The sequence below is a fragment of the Bos grunniens genome, chromosome 7 (genome assembly GCF_055505025.1).
Source record: "Bos grunniens cultivar Pamir isolate PY7600 chromosome 7, Bosgru_T2T1.0, whole genome shotgun sequence".
NCBI classification, from domain to species: domain Eukaryota; kingdom Metazoa; phylum Chordata; class Mammalia; order Artiodactyla; family Bovidae; genus Bos; species Bos grunniens.
In genome coordinates this window covers 65162829-65179933 of record NC_141171.1, presented here as the reverse complement: position 1 = coordinate 65179933, position 17105 = coordinate 65162829, and the positions used below count along the sequence as shown (strand labels likewise).

Here is a 17105-nt window from a genome sequence, read left to right as displayed (position 1 = left end):
AGAAGATTTCTAAGAGGTGTTTTGGAGTAAAGCCTGGTTGAATTCTAAGTCCAGCTTCACCATTTTCTAGCTGTGTAGTTTTGAACAGATTACTTAACCACCCTGTGCTTCAGTTTTCTCCTCTGTACAATGTGAATAAAACAGCTCATATCTTACAGAGTTGTTTGAGGAATCAATGGCACATAATGCTGAATTCTCAGCAAAGTGTCTCCATAAGTGGTAGCTATCACATTTTAAAAATAGTCAACTTATACCTAGAATATTCTCTGGGCTCTTTAGGATTCTGGGATTTCCTACATCAGAATGCTTCAATCTCATTTAAAGATTTCTGAGAAGGGGCAACACTAGGTATTTTTCACTTTTACAATGTTATTTTCCATCCCCAAAAGGCAGAGTGGCATTTGGGCATTAAAGGAAGGAAGGTATCTGGTATTGGGATGTGGGGGCTAGAAGGGCACTTCAAAGGCACAGAGCTCCAGTTCAGCTACTCACTTCTAGAGATATAGAGGCTCAGTCCAAGACAGACTAAGTGGTTTCCCCAAAGTTACACACACAGCAAGTTTCTTACAGAAGAAAAGAAATGAAGCATGTGAGAAGTCAAGGGCTATCTTGCCCCGGGAATTATGATTTTTTTTCCCCTGCCTGTTGGTTAGTTCAGGCGAGCAGAGAGGATAAGAGAGACTTACACTCACATTCAGACTCTGCCAAATGGCAGCTACGTGATCTTACAGCTATCTCTGAGCTTCAGTTCTCTCACTGGAACAGAATATATGGTGAAAGTGAAAGTCAGTCGTGTCCGACTCTTTGCAACCCCATGGACTCTACAGTCCGTGGAATTCTCCAGGCCAGAATACTGGAGTGGGTAGCCTTTCCCTTCTCCAGGGGATCTTCCCAATCCAGGGATTGAACCTGGGTCTCCTGCATTGCAGGTACATTCCCTACCATCTGAGCCACCAAGGAAGCCCAGCCACACTTGTAACTCTTTATAACACTGCAGCCAGGCAGGCAGGCACCGGTGGAGTGGAGTTCTGGCAGTATGGCATGGGATGTTGGAGCAGGGGTACCAGGTTAGGGCAGTGTTAAGAAATTGGGTTCTGATCTACCTGAATTTTATTTTACTTGGACTGGTGCTTCTTCTCTTCACCTTTCTGTTCCTTACTCTGTGAAAAGGATGTTCATCTAATTCATTTGTGAACTGCTGGGCACTGCACCTGGTGTGGGATACAGCAGACACCCTGGCTCCCTTTCCATGTCCAGTAGAACAGTCTCCGTGGTGCTCACCACGTGGGGATGTTGTGAGGATCAGAAGCTCACAGAGAGAGAAAGGATTAGCAATTTACATTATAATTACCAATTTAATTATAAATTCAAATTGTGTTCTAAAATGAACAATGACACTAAAAAAGATTATAACAGACACCTAACAAATACTAATTAGATAGATGAGAGAGCATGTGAATGGACCAAGTATTGAATGTGTGAAAAGTACTTGAGAACAACTCTAATAACCTTTGTTTTCTGGGCATATCAAGATGGCACCCCCTGAGGGGAGGAGCAGTGAGGTAGGAAAGAGATTATGGATGCTATTAGAGGAAGTGGCAAGACACCCAGGATAAAGTTCACCTCCTCACCTGCTTGTTCAGGGCTGTGTTAGCCTCAGTGAAGTACATATTATTTCCCAGTCTCACAAGCCATCATTCTTCCCTTTTTCTTTTCTTTCCTGGCTTTTCATTCTTCTGTGTTCAGTAAAACCCTTCTGGCACTTGCTCTCATGGGAACATTGGCTGTTAGTCAAATCCTTCTTCCCTTCAGGGAAACAAAAGCAAATCAATAGATGATATTAAACAGCCTGGAAGACCCTAGTGATTTAACACTTCCCGTAAATGTCAGCCAGCCCTGAAGCTGTGGATGGTCTTACTCTTCACATCTGTTATTTTCTCTCTCTTCTCTCAGCTGCCCCTGGATGTCTCCCTTGGAGTAGCTTGAAGAGGCAGGGGGAAAATAAGCTTGGAAGAAATATTCAGAGATATAGTGGTCCCTGTCACTGAAGCTAGTCAAGCAGAGGCCTGATAACCTTCCTGTGTGGGACTGTGTGTCATGCAGGATTGTTTCAATTGTGAGTGACAGAAAATTCATCTTACAAGTAAGTAAAAAAGAAAATTTAATAATTCAGATCATTTAAAATCCAGGAATTGGGATGGCTTCAGGGATGGTTTGATACTGGGGTTCATATAATGTCATTGGGGACCAATTTATTCCCTTTGTCTCTTGGCTCCATTTTCTGCTGCTTAAGCTTGCATTCAGGGTCCAAAATGAGAGCAAAAACTCAAGACCTACTTCTGAGCTTTATATCCAGCAGGGAAGAGCGTATACCCTCATGCCAGCATTCCCAGAAAAATATAGTTTCTCTCACTGTCTCTCCTAGGGTAGATGTCCACTCCTGAACCTATTGCTCTATCAAGGAGAAATAGGAGGGTCTGATTGGGTTAGAGTGTGACTTCTATGTGGATCAGGAGTAGAATCTTCTCCAAGGCCTATTGGCTGAGAGTGGAGGAGAATGTGGTTTCCAGAGGGGAAATCAGGATATGACTCTCAGAAGAATGGGGAACCAATAAAGAAGATCACATGTCACAGACGGCCGTGACCAGCTCTGTTGCTTTCTAGGACCTATGTTCAGGCGGACTATCTAGTGATAATTAGGTTATGTTGTGTGTATGACTCAGAGCTGTAAACCCCTGTTGGTCATATTTGTTGTAGATGAAAGCCAGGACACTGTTATCTTATAACCTTTTGCTAAAGTGGAGGCCCGGAGAAGGCAATGGCAACCCACTCCAGTACTCTTGCCTGGAAAATCCCATGGACGGAGGGGCCTGGTAGGCTGCCGTCTATGGGGTCGCACAGAGTCGGACACGACTGGGCGACTTCACTTTCACTTTTCACTTTCATGCATTGGAGAAGGAAATGGCAACCCATTCCAGTGTTCTTGCCTGGAGAATCCCAGGGACAGAGAGCCTGGTGGGCTGCCGTCTATGGGGTCGCACAGAGTCAGTTACGACTGAAGCGACTTAGCAGCAGCAGTAGGGAGGGTATAGACTTGTCCAAGCTTACCCAGTGTGTGAATAGCAGGGATGGCATGAGAATGCAGCCTTCTGGGCTCTTCTCTCTTTCTCATGCCTTTGTTTCCCCATCTCCCAGCCTGCTTCTGGGAGAGCGATTCACCTGGCTGAGTCTTCCTACAAAGGGATAGATGCTTGTTTTGTAGAGTAGGTGATTCATGGTAACATTGGATCCACAGCAAGGGTATGACAAGCATTGGAATAAATTGCACCCTTTTAGCACCTGCTGATTGAAAACCAGGGGAGATGGTGAAAGAAAGAAAGTGAGAGAAAAGTGGCTTTATTTCAAGGAAAGGAGCACAGGTAATGCTTTTTTCCTTTTTATTTGTTTATTCCATCTGTACACTCTGCTCAAGGACATCTTTATGGAAGGAGATGGTATAGGGCAGAGAAATGAGCAGTGGCTTGGAGTCCAGAGATCTGAGTCCTCAGCCCCAATCTGCTCTGGACTTTAGACAACTTGAGCCCCATCTGTGGGCCTCTTTCTCTGTTGGGTAAATGAGGCAGCTGGACAACAGAGATCACCCTTGATGGAAAATGCTCTCATTCTATTTGGAGTGGTCACTTGTGCCAGTACAGCATGCCTTTTCATGCTTCGTTGCTATTGTATCCCTCAGCTCCGGGGCCCCCATCACAACTACAGGGGTACCACCTACCCTGGAGATGTGCAACAAGGCAGCCTTTGATCCCTGGAACTTAGTAGGTGCTCAGAAAATATTTCTAAAATGACTGAATATAATTTGAGCAGAGATTGGATGAAGCACAAGCTGGAATCAAGATTGCCGGGAGAAATATCAATAACCTCAGATATGCAGATGACACCATCCTTATGGCAGAAAGTGAAGAAGAACTAAAGAGCCTCTTGATGAAAGTGAAAGAGCAGAGTGAAAAGCTGGCTTGAAACTCAACATTCAAAAAGTGAAGATTATGGCATCCAGTCCCATCACTGCATGGCAAATAGATGGGGAAACAATGGAAACGGTGACAGACTTTATTTTTGGGGGCTCCAAAATCACTGCAGATGGTGACTTCAGCCATGAAATTAAAAGATACTTGCCCCTTGGAAGAAAAGCTATGACCAATCTAGACAGCATATTAAAAGGCAGAGACATTACTGTGCCAACAAAGATCCATCTAAGTAAGGCCATGGTTTTTCCAGTAGTCATGTATGGATGTGTGAGTTAGACTGTAACGAAAGATGAGGGCCAAAGAATTGATGCTTTTGAACTCTAGTGTTGAGAAAACTCTTGAGAGTCCCTTGGACTGCAAGGAGATTCAACCAGTCCGTCGTAAAGGAAATCAGTCCTGAATATTCATTGGAAGGACTGATGCTGAAGCGAAACTCCAAAACTTTGGCCACCTGGTGTGAAGAACTGACTCATTGAAAAAGACCCTGATGCTGGGAAAGATAGAAGGCAGAAAGAGAAGGGGACGACAGAGGATGGGATGGTTAGATGGCATCACTGACTCGATGGACATGAGTTTGAGCAAGCTCCCGGAGTTGGTGATGGACAGGGAAGCCTGGCGTGCTTCAGTCCATGGGGTCGCATAGAGTCGGACACAACTGAGTGACTGAACTGAACTGAACTGAAGTGAATGGGAATCATTCCACCATTATAACATTCTGTCTTCAGGTCTTAAAAGGCCTTCGTATTAGGGTCTTCTTTTAAAATGCAAGCCATCTCAGGATTATTTGCATTTTAAGCTTGAAGTAAATAGCATCTATTTATTGAAAGGAAGCATGAGACTCAGATTAGGGGTTTGAGAGTGGGGACGGGGAGAAATGGCTAACCAGAGGAAAGGCTGAAAGGCTGGATGTGGTCTGGAAGTTGGGTCTCTAAGGAACTAAAAAATAGTGAAATCTTCCAAGTATCCTAATGAATCGACAATATAATGAATACCATGTGTTTGCCACCAAGTTTTGGAAATTAAATATTATAAATAAATGCCAGACTCCTATGTGGTCTTTCCCATTCTCATCTAATCTCAGAGCTAACCATGATCATGACTGAAGTGTTTAATATTCCTGTAATGTTTTTACTCAGTTGACCAAAAAGTTCATTTGGTATTCTCTGCATATATATGTGGAGAAGGCAATGGCACCCCACTCCAGTACTTTTGCCTGGAAAATCCCATGGACAGAGGAGCCTGGTGGGCTGCCGTCTATGGGGTCGCACAGAGTCGGACACGACTGAAGCGACTTAGCAGCAGCAGCAGCAGCATATATATGTAAGCCTCAACAATGTGCAGAAACTTTTCATATTATATAACTTTTCAGAAATGGCATCATACTGTACGTATCATTCCACAGTTTGCTTTTCCCCTTTAATACTGTTTGATGTTTATCCATAGTGAAATATGTAGTTTGTATTTGATCTAGATGAGTTGATCTAGTTGACCTAGTTTTAGTTTACTATATAATAATACCTTAAATGACCGTAATATAAAGTCTATTTTTCCATTTTCCTGTTGATGAGTGTTGAGTTTGCTTCTATGCATTTTGTTATAACCAACATTCTGTGATAAACTTCCACGTACATCCCTCCTTGTTACATGTGCGTGAGTTTTTCTGGGGTATATTGCCTAGGAAAGGGATTGCTGGGACATGGTGAGGCTACATCTTGAGCATTATTAAATGTTGGGACAAGCCTCCAAAGGGTTGGTACCCATTTGCACACTCCATCCCCTGCCCCAAACAGTGTGTGAGAGCTCATTCCTGAGTGATGTCAACTCATCTCATGGAACACCCAGGCCCACTTCTTCATGCCCATGACAAAGACCTGTATTCTTATTCAAACACCAATGGCCCTCCTAACATGGACTGTCTAAGAGGAAGGAGGTGGAAGGAACAATCTTTGGGTATTTAATTGGGTTACACACAAATACAGAATTTTTGGGAACCAGCATTTAGCAAACCTAGAAATTTGATGGATTTGAGTCCTGGTGCTGACACTTATTAGTTGTGTGGTTTTACACAACATAGTTTTTCCCTCTTGCCTCAGGTTCCCCCTCTGTCAAATGGGGGGTTTTGTGAAGGATCACCTCATGGGTTATGTGAAGGATTGGATGAGTTAATACTTGTAACACAGGTAGCATAGCATGTAGCCTGACTCATCGTAAGTGGTCAATACATGGAAGCTATTAGCATTATTACAGGTGGCACAGCCTAGTCATTACCATTTTTTTCCATCCTTAAGGACTTCTTTTTGGCCAGGAAGTTCATGTTTTGAAATTTTTTTTTTTATGCTGAGCAAACTGTATGAATTAAGCAGCATTTAATTCTTCATTTCATTTCTAGCTATCAAGGCCATATGTGACTGCTCAACAGCTTCTGAGTAGCAGAAGGGGACAGTGTTGACACACCAGGTTGTATCATGGCAGCCAAAAACAAGGGGACTTGGTTTTTAGCTATCTAGTGTGACTTTATCACAGGTAAATGTGCAGCTTCCATCAGCTTTTCCTCTAATATTTCTCTAATATTTTGGATTGGCTCTAAATAGTGACTTCCACGATGACCTCTGGGCTATAACCATGATCTAGCCCTACCTCTGTGTTTCATAGATGGAAAAACAGAGGCCCAAAGAAGAGCAAGAAATTTTTAATTGTGCCTCCATGGAGACTCATCACTCACTTAATGGACAAATCTCATCTTGGTTCACACATATGACTAGTTGGAAGAGAGGTACCTGGTTATCTATTGCCACATAACAAACCTCCCCAAAGTCCTGTGGCTTAAAACAAACACTTATCCACTCTCATGTTTCTGTGGGTTGAACGGCCTCAACAGAGTGGTTCTTGCTTGAGGCTGCTTATGCTCAGATGGCAGCTAGGACTGCAGACATCTGAAGCCTGGAGTGGATGGGATATCCAAGATGGCTCTCTCACACATTGGGACTTGAGGCTGGTTGTCAGTTAGAGTGCCCGCACATGGCGTCTCCAGGTGGCTTGGGTGTCTCACAGCATGGTGGTGGGGTCCTGAGAGGCAGCATCTCAGGACGAGTGTTTCAAGAGGAAGGATGCAGAAGCTGCCAGGCCAGGTAAGGGCTGAGCCTACTTCCCTTCACTTTCACCATATTCTCCTGGTCCATGCAGTCACAGGCCCATGAAGATTCAAGAAGATCAAGTAGATTCCACTTCTTGATGAGGGGGTGACAATGTCACATTGCAGAGAGCATGTGGCATGGGAGATGGTTCAGTTATCTTTGGAAAGGAGTCAAAATTTCTGTCATGGCATTATCTCCCACTCCCTACCAAGGATTTGCAAACGTCTGTGGTCACCTGCTAAGGGAAGTAGATGAAACTGTGGCCTTTTCTCCCCAGCTCTGTCAATTCTGGGGGCAGGAGGGAGATACAACCTAATCTCAGTTGAAAGAATAGAAAGGGTGAAAAACTCTCCACTGCCTGGCAAAGCAGGAATATTAAATTTTTTTTTTTTTACTGGAGCAACTGTGTGCAAATTAATAAGAATGGATTTTTTTTTTTAAAACTTGGGTTTTGGGGAGTGTTCATGATAAAACATCCTGTTCTTGCATTATTAAAAACAGTGTTGAGTAAAGAATTGCTTAATTTAGTAAATAATTTTAAAGCAAGCCATTATTTTCTCCAAACTCAAATTTACTGAAAGCACTCCAAGAATTTTATTACCAGGACGACTGCATAATGTAATTGTGTAATTAGTAATACATCTGACACTTTGGGAGAGATTTAGTTTTATTTAGGGCAAGAACGAAATGTAGTACTTTATTATTTTTAAGATGGCATGAGGGACACTGCCCTGTTTTGCTGATTGAAGTTTTGTTTTGTTTTAAATGGACATTGTATGCCTGAAGTCACAGAGAACCAACATTGACTGATACTGGATCTGTGGAGAGAATATGTGGTCTAAAATTGGAGTGGTCTTGGGGAATTCCCTGGCAGGCTGGTGGTAAGGACTCTGCACCCTCACTGCTCAGGGCCTGGGTTCAATCCCTGGTCTGGGACTAACATTTCATAAGCAACACGGCATGGCCAAAAAAAAAAATTGGAGTGATCTAGGTTTGAATCTTGGTGCTTCCTCTTGATATATATGTTTTTCTTGAGTAAGTTACATAAACAAAGTCTCAAGTTCTTTATTTATAAAATAGGAATAAGAATGTTTATTTATAAGGTTGCTTTGATTCTTAAGTGGGATAATGCTCACAGAAGGCCTGAGACTTTACATATAAGGGGCTGCTGCTGCTGCTAAGTTGCCTCAGTCGTGTCCGACTCTGTGCGACCCCATAGATGGCAGCCCATCAGGCTCCCCCGTCCCTGGGATTCTCCAGGCAAGAACACTGGAGTGGGTTGCCATTTCCTTCTCCAATGCATGAAAGTGAAAAGTGAAAATGAAGTTGCTCAGTCATGTCTGACTGTGTGCAACTCCATGGACTGCAGCCTTCCAGGCTCTTCCACCCATGGGGTTTTCCAGGCAAGAGTACTGGAGTGGGGTGCCATCGCCTTCTCTGGTATAAGGGGCAACAGGACTCAATTATTAGCCACATTTCACTGCAGCTTGAGGAGGCATAGGCAAGGTTACACAGCACATAAGAGGCAGAACTGGAATCTGAACCCTGATCTCTATCTTTCCCAGCTGGGATCTTAACCACTAAGCATATTGTCTGGTGTGAAACACAGAGTTTATTTATCTCTGAAGCACCAGAACACTGTCTGGCACGTGGTTGATGAATAAGAAACATATATTGGTGATCAAATTCTTCCCCAGGTCCCCCAGCTCCCCATCCAGTGCAGGGAGTTTTTGTGACAATGCAGAGGAAGAAGGGGGAAGCTGGTGAGGGCCTTTTCCGTGAAGAAGCTCTTTGTCCTCCGGCACTTTCCATTGCGTTTTGCCTCATTTGCTTTTTTTTTTTTTTTAAATTTTATTAGAGTGTAGTTGCAAGCTATATGTCCCTCAGCAGAGGAATGGATAAAGGAGGTAGGTGTACTACATATCCACAATGGAATATTACTTAGTCATAAAAAGGAACACATTTGTGCCACTTGCAGAGACGTGGGTCCCTCAATTTGCTTTTTATTCAAAGGCCCAAACTGCCGAGACTCGCCCCTCACTGAGGCTCTGCTTTGGTTCAGATAGTTGGCTCAGATTGTCTCAGCTGAGCACCGCACGGAATACACGGACGAGGAGATGGAGACATTCAGAGCCGGGATTGAGTACAGGTGTGTATCGGCTGCCTGACTCTGCAGCGGCCGCTTCACGTGGGCTGAGCTAACCGCAGCCACGCCCACCACACGGGACGCTACTCCGTGGCTGTAGCTGCCAAAGCGTGGTCAGAGGGCTGGAATTGGGCAATAGAGAGACTGACCTGGTGGCCCCTGGAGCTGAGTTCCCATACTGGCAGCGCTTTGGTAAGAAGGCCCCCAGGGCCCCCTGTCTTTTTTGATACTCTAACATCTTTTCACTAAGTTTCCTTTAGTCAGATTCTGTTATCTGTAATCCAAAGAACCTCTGCTAGTGGAGGAGCAGACTTTCAGAGCTGGAAAGGGCCTGGAACGTCGTCCTTCTCACTGTGTGGCCTGGATGAGCCCGGCAGGGCCCTGCAAGGATCCCTGATGCCCACAGACTATAGGATCACTCGTGCCCTTCCCCACCATCTGGGTATAACCACCCTCCCCCAGCCTTCCCAAAGGACTCAATGTCCTTTGGAGAGGCTATACAAGCCCCATCTTCTACATGTCAAAGGCTTTAAGAAGTTGTGCCATAAATATTTAAAATATTTATCCTCTTCTATTCCACCCCTTATCTTCTCTACCTTTAACTTCCACTGGCTACAAGTGTATTATTAAGGTAAGATAAATCTGTTTTCTTTACGAATTGTTGCAAATTCCAACTTTGTGGCATCGTCATAATAGCTAATGTTTTTGTGCTAATAGCTTAGAAGCCAGGATTACTAAATGTGTATTAAGTGCTTCATGAAGTTTGGTTTGTTTAATTTAATCCTCTCAAAAATTTTATTGTGGTGTAGTTATTATTACTCTCTTTTTCACAGATGAAGAAACTGAGGGTTTGAAAGGTTCTAAATGAATAAGGTTGTATTTCAGAACTGCTTAAATAGTGATGGCAGAATCAAATTGTGAAACATCTCTATTTTTTCCTTCTATCATCATCTGTCCTAGTGTGATTAGATTTACTAGTTTTCTGTGAGTATGGTTTCAGTGTGTTTGCCCTCTGATGCCCTCTTGCAACACCTACTGTCTTACTTGGGTTTCTCTTACCTTGGGCGTGGGGTATCTCTTCATGGCTGCTCCAGCAAAGTGCAGCCATTGCTCCTTACCTTGGATGAGCAGTATCTCCTCACCGCCGCCATTCCTGACCTTCAACGTGGGATAGCTCCTCTAGGCCCTCCTGCGCCCGCACAGCCATGGCTCCTTTGACGTGGGGTTGCTCCTCCCGGCTGCTGCCCCTGGCCTTGGTGTTGCAGCCAAAGATGGAGAAGCTCTATTCAGTCAGCAAAAACAAGACCAGGAGCTGACTGTGGCTCAGACCATGAACTCCTTATTGCCAAATTCAGACTTAAATTGAAGAAAGTAGGGAAAACCACTAGACCATTCAGGTATGACCTAAATCAAATCCCTTATGATTATACAGTGGAAGTGAGAAATAGATTTAAGGGCCTAGATCTGATAGATAGAGTGCCTGATGAACTATGGAATGAGGTTTGTGACATTGTACAGGAGACAGGGATCAAGACCATCCCCATGGAAAAGAAATGCAAAAAAGCAAAATGGCTGTCTGGGGAGGTCTTACAAATAGCTGTGAAAAGAAGAGAAGCGAGAAGCAAAGGAGAAAAGGAAAGATATAAGCATCTGAATGCAGAGTTTCAAAGAATAAAAAGAAGAGATAAGAAAGCCTTCATCAGCAATCAGTGCAAAGAAATAGAAGAAAACAACAGAATGGGAAACACTAGAGATCTCTTCAAGAAAATCAGAGATACCAAGGGAACATTTCATGCAAAGATGGGCTCGATAAAGGACAGAAATGGTATAGACCTAACAGAAGCAGAAGATATTAAGAAGAGATGGCAAGAATACACAGAAGAACTGTACAAAAAAGATCTTCACGACCCAGATAATCATGATGGTGTGATCACTGACCTAGAGCCAGACATCTTGGAATGTGAAGTCAAGTGGGCCTTGGAAAGCATCACTACGAACAAAGCTAGTGGAGGTGATAGAATTCCAGTTGAGCTATTCCAAATCCGGAAAGATGATGCTGTGAAAGTGCTGCACTCAATATGCCAGCAAATTTGGAAAACTCAGCAGTGGCCACAGGACTGGAAAAGGTCAGTTTTCATTCCAATCCTAAAGAAAGGCAATGCCAAAGAATGCTCAAACTACCACACAATTGCACTCATCTCACACGCTAGTAAAGTAATGCTCAAAATTCTCCAAGCTAGGCTTCAGCAATATGTGAACCGTGAACTTCCTGATGTTCAAGCTGGTTTTAGAAAGGGCAGAGGAACCAGAGATCAAATTGCTAGCATCCACTGGATCATGGAAAAAGCAAGAGAGTTCCAGAAAAACATCTATTTCTGCTTTATTGACTATGCCAAAGCCTCTGACTGTGTGGATCACAATAAACTGTGGGAAATTCTGAAAGAGATGGGAATACCAGACCACCTGATCTGCCTCTTGAGAAATCTGTATGCAGGTCAGGAAGCAACAGTGAGAACTGGACATGGAACAACAGACTGGTTCCAAATAGGAAAAGGAGTTTGTCAAGGCTGTATATTGTCACCCTGCTTATTTAACTTATATGCAGAGTACATCATGAGAAACGCTGGACTGGAAGAAACACAAGCTGGAATCAAGATTGCCGGGAGAAATATCAATAACCTCAGATATGCAGATGACACCACCCTTATGGCAGAAAGTGAAGAGGAACTAAAAAGCCTCTTGATGAAAGTGAAAGTGGAGAGTGAAAAAGTTGGCTTAAAGCTCAACATTCAGAAAACGAAGATCATGGCATCCGGTCCCACCACTTCATGGGAAATAGATGGGGAAACAGTGGAAACAGTGTCAGACTTTATTTTCCTGGGCTCCAAAATCACTACAGATGGTGACTGCAGCCATGAAATTAAAAGATGCTTACTCCTTGGAAGGAAAGTTATGACCAACCTAGATAGCATATTCAAAAGCAGAGACATTCCTTTGCCAACAAAGGTTCGTCTAGTCAAGGCTATGGTTTTTCCCGTGGTCATGTATGTATGTGAGAGTTGGACTGTGAAGAAGGCTGAGTGCTGAAGAATTGATGCTTTTGAACTGTGGTGTTGGAGAAGACTCTTGAGAGTCCCTTGGACTTAGTCGCAAGGAGATCCAACCAGTCCATTCTGAAGGAGATCAGCCCTGGGATTTCTTTGGAAGGAATAATGCTAAAGCTGAAACTCCAGTACTTTGGCCACCTCATGCGAAGAGTTGACTCATTGGAAAAGACTCTGATGCTGGGAGGGATTGGGGGCAAGAGGAGAAGGGGACGATGGAGGATGAGATGGCTGGATGGCATCACTGACTCGATGGATGTGAGTCTGAGTGAACCCTGGGAGTTGGTGATGGACAGGGAGGCCTGGCATCCTGCGATTCATGGGGTTGCAGAGAGTCGGACACGACTGAGCGACTGATCTGATCTGATCTGATCATCATCTGTGCCATTATTTTGCACATTAGGAAAAAAAACCACAAAGTGCTGAGAGGTCCAGAGTAATGTGGATGCTGCAAGAAATTTGGACGCAGAGTGAGGGGATACAGCTTTTTGTGTTTGAAAGCCAGGGAAGACTGTTTTAGGAAGTGGCACCTGGGAGGGGTGGTGTGTTATATTTTCCAAAGAAGGCTGCAATAACTCTCCCATCTTACATGTTTTTCTAGAATCTTAATACTCTCCATCAAGAGGTAGAGTCTATGTCCCCTCCCCTTGCACACTGGTGGGTCTTTGTGACTATGTAGACAGAGTACAGAGCAAGTGATGGTCTGTGACTTTTTTTTTTTTTAAATAATGTTAGTGTCTGTTTGAACCAGGACTTTTATTTTTTTTCGGATTTATTTATTTATTTTTGGCACAGACTTTAATTGTGACTGTGGGGGTGGGGTGGGCTACTCTTCCTTCAGTGAGCGGGCTTCTCATTGCAGTGGCTTCTCTTGTTGCCGAACACAGGCTGTAGGCACATGGGCTTCAGGAGTTGCAGCTCCTGTTGCTCAGGGATTGTGGCTCATGGGCTCTAGAGCACTGACTCAGTAGTTGTGGCACTAGGAGCTTAGTTCCTCTGTGGCATGTGGGAACTTCCCAGACCAGGGATCAAACCCATGAGCCCTGCTTCGGCAGGCAGATTCTCAACCACTAGACCACCAGGGAAGCCCCTGGTCTAGGTGACTTCTTAAGGCTAAGTCATAAAAATGTCGTCCTGTCATATGTTCTTATTACGTTCACTCTCCCTACGCAATCGCTATGCTGCTAGGAAGCCCAGCCAACTCAGAGAGGGGAAGTGAGTCCCTGTCCCTGCAGAAGTATAGCAGAAGTGTAGGGGAAGTATAGCCCTAGCTGAGTGCCAAGTCAATGGTCACACCAGTTTTCTAGCAGCATGAATGAGCTATCTTGAAAGTGAGTCCTTTAGTCCCTACTTGGGCTACCCCAGCTGATGCCACATGAAGCACAGGTGAGTCATCTGCCGAGGGAATAAGTGACTCCTGTTTTGGAACTCTAAGTTTTGGAGGAGTTTGTTAAATGACAGTGGATTAATGGCAGAAAAGAGGCTTTGAAAGATGGATATCTTTGCAAACAAGATTCTAAAGGTGCTATGCTGATTATTGGCGATCGCTACTGCTGTGGTGGTGGTGGTGGTAATGGTAGTAATAATAATAAATAATAATAATAATGATATTACTGTTAGTAATGGTAGCAGTAGGTAAGTCTCACTAAGTTTTTTTCTGTGCTAGCTCATGCTAATTGCTTTAAACTATATCTCATTTAATTCTGATAATGATTCAATGAAGTAGTTACTGCTGCTGCTAAGTCACTCCAGTCGTGTCTGACTCTGTGTGACCCCATAGACGGCAGCCCACCAGGCTCCCCCATCCCTGGGATTCTCCAGGCAAGAACACTGGAGTGGGTGAAGTAGTTACTAGTACCCTCATTTTACCGACAGGAGTCTGGGTATTAGAGAATTTGAGTTTTCTTTAAGGTCATATCATACGTTCTAAGGGATGCTTCCAGAAGATTCTTCCCCTTATCCAGGCAGGGCTCATGTAGCCCTTTCAAGGAAAACCATGCTTGTAATCAGATTCACACTAAAGTGAGAATGACTAGTAGTTAGCTAGCATTCTTTCACAAATCTGTTTACATTTTCAAAGTGGGATGCTCATTAATCAAAATGAATAGCTCTTCCATGGAGCATGTCTACAGAGCCATCTGGGGGCAGAAGACTTCTTTTTAGCACTTATCAGGGCTTCGCTGGTGGCTCAGACAGTAAGGAATCTGCCTGCAATGCAGGAAACCTGGGTTTGATCCCAGGATCAGGAACATTCCCTGAAGGGAACGGCTCTGCACTCCAATACGCTTGCTTGGAAAATCCCATGGACGGAGGAACCTGACAAGGCTCCATGGGGTCACAAAGAGCTGGACACGACTGAGCGACTAACACTTCTGTTTAGCACTTGTGAAGTTATTGTGTCTTAGACAAAGGGCAAAAATCCAGCTGACATGGTCATGACCGCTGAGCAGACTGATAGATGTCATTCCCTCTAAGCTCTGTCCCATCCTGAGTGGCAACTTAATTGTGTTATGACCCTTTTGGGGCTCAGGAGGTCACCCCCAAATATGTTCCAATGGCATATTGATTATTTTGAATTAAACTTAAGAAATGGCCAACACAAGGGGGATAGTCTGACCCTCTTCTCTGTTTCCCTGGAAGCAGGAGCTAAATCTCATGCATGTGGAGGTAGAAGAACACCCTTATAAGCAGAAATGGGGAATTCAGGCTGAGAAGCCTGTGTAAACAAACCTTGTTACTTCTTTAAATTGCTACCTCAAGTCCAAACTTTGTTTAGATTTTTCACTAAGTGAACCTCTAAAACCTAAGTTTCTTTGTCCTGTTGATTCCTCATAAATTCATTGTTTGTCTAAAAAGTAAAAAAAAGCTGCTTGTTTTGGCCACTGTAAAAATTTACTGGCTGCATCTGATCTTAGTTGCAGCATGTGGGATCTTTCATTGTGGTGCACAGGCTCAGTAGTTATGGCTCATGGGCTTAAATCCCACCTAGCATGTGGAGTCTTGGGGCTTCCCTGGTTGCTCAGATGGTAAAGAATCTGCCTGCAATGCAGGAGACCTGGGTTTGACCCCTGGGTTGGGATGATCCCCTGGAGGAGGACCTGGCAACTCAATCCAGTATTCTTGCCTGGAGAATCCCATGGACAGAGGAGCCTGGCGGGCTACGGTCCATGGGGGTGCAAAGAGTCGGACATGACTGAAGTGACTAAGCACCCCTGCATTGGAAGTAGGATTCTTAACCACTGGACTACCAGGGAAGTCCCTGGCCATTTTTAAAGTTCCATTTCCATGAGACTTCTGTGTGCACAATTAAAATTTTTTTTAAAATTTCTTCTGTCAATCTATATATTGTTAACTTTAGTAATAGTGTAGCCACAAGAACTCAAAAGGGGTAAAGGGAGACTGTTCCCCTCCCTGAAAACCCCTAATTTACCCATGGGGAAACCGCAGCTCAGAGAAGTTGCTAGCTTGCCCTGGATCACACAGAACCAAGATGCAAGCCTCTGGGTCTCCTGACTTCCGAAGATGGATCCAGCCTGAAACTTGACTCTTTCTGTATCCCCTATACCACATGAAAGAGTCAGGGAGGTGGATGATAAAAAAACCGCTGCTGGCAGAAGGAAAGCAGTGATCTGAATACCTAAGGGAAATCCTAAACAGTGGAGAGAAGAAAGCAAACATTAAAACACCCATGGATAGGAAAAAAATAGGGGAAAAAAAAGCCATTTGGAAGTGCTCATGAGTTGCTGCAGTGGATAATTTAATAAGCCGTCTGTTCAGATCTGTATTGCTTCCCTGATCTCAGCAGGGTGCCGTATGGAAGCTCCTACGCAGTAATTACAAAGAATGATCTTTCCCCCTGTCTGGGATCTTAGCCTGTGATCTGGGGAGCTGGAGCTGTTAAGCTGTTTTTCTTGGGAGGCAGAGTTTGGAGGAGTGTGTGTGAGCCCTTGTGTGTTTGTACGTGTTGCAGCAGTAAGGACTGAGTCTGGAATGGTCCTGAAACTCTCTTTGTAGCAATACTTTTTCTGCTGCTTCCTGGGGCCTGGTGCCAGGGTAACCTGCCAGCCTTGTACCTGATCAATTTTTTCCAGCCTGCGGCCTCAGGATTCAGCTCCCTGCTATGCCTCAGTAAACGTATCAAATGAATCTTTCCTTAGCTGATGTGGCTCCCACTCAGTTAAGAACATTCATTCATTCAACAGGTAATTACTGAAAACCTGTAAGTATCAGGCCCTGTTCTAAGAGCATCCCTGCTCTTGTGGAACGTGTTTTAGTAGAGAAGATTGGTGGAAATCAAGAAAACATATATGGATTTCAGAGACTGATGAGAATAGTATGAGGTCATGTGTTTGGTTTGGGTGATAGGGGATCAGTTCTGAGGAGGTGACATTTGAGCTGAGACCTGAATGATGGAGGGGAGTCAGGGTGGGAGGGGTGTGCAGACAGGGGGAACTGTGGATGCAAAGTCTCTGAGGTGGGAAACTGGCTTGGTTGAAGGAACTGGAGAAGGTCACAGGGGACCATGGTAAAGATGAGACTGCTGCTGCTAAGTCACTTCAGTCGTGTCCGACTCTGTGTGACCCCAGAGACGGTAGCCCACCAGGCTCCCCCATCCCTGGGATTCTCCAGGCAAGAACACTGGAGTGGGTTGCCATTTCCTTCTCCAATGCATGAAAGTGAAAAGTGAAAGGAAAGT

The 17105-nt window shown here is 44.2% G+C and overlaps 1 long non-coding RNA gene across 12 annotated transcripts in view; it reads left to right on the top strand.

Annotated features, from left to right (window-relative positions):
• Nucleotides 1-8990: 8990 nt before the first annotated feature.
• Nucleotides 8991-17105, top strand: part of LOC147369719 (uncharacterized) — a 355762-nt gene continuing 347647 nt past the window's right edge. For 9 of the 12 annotated variants that reach the window (XR_015167808.1, XR_015167817.1, XR_015167814.1 and 6 more), the window contains exon 1: nt 9222-9497. This is a non-coding gene — a long non-coding RNA (uncharacterized LOC147369719). Of the gene's footprint in view, nt 9498-17105 lie in introns of all 12 variants that reach the window. The other 3 variants (XR_015167810.1, XR_015167819.1, XR_015167815.1) reach the window with 2 other exon arrangements.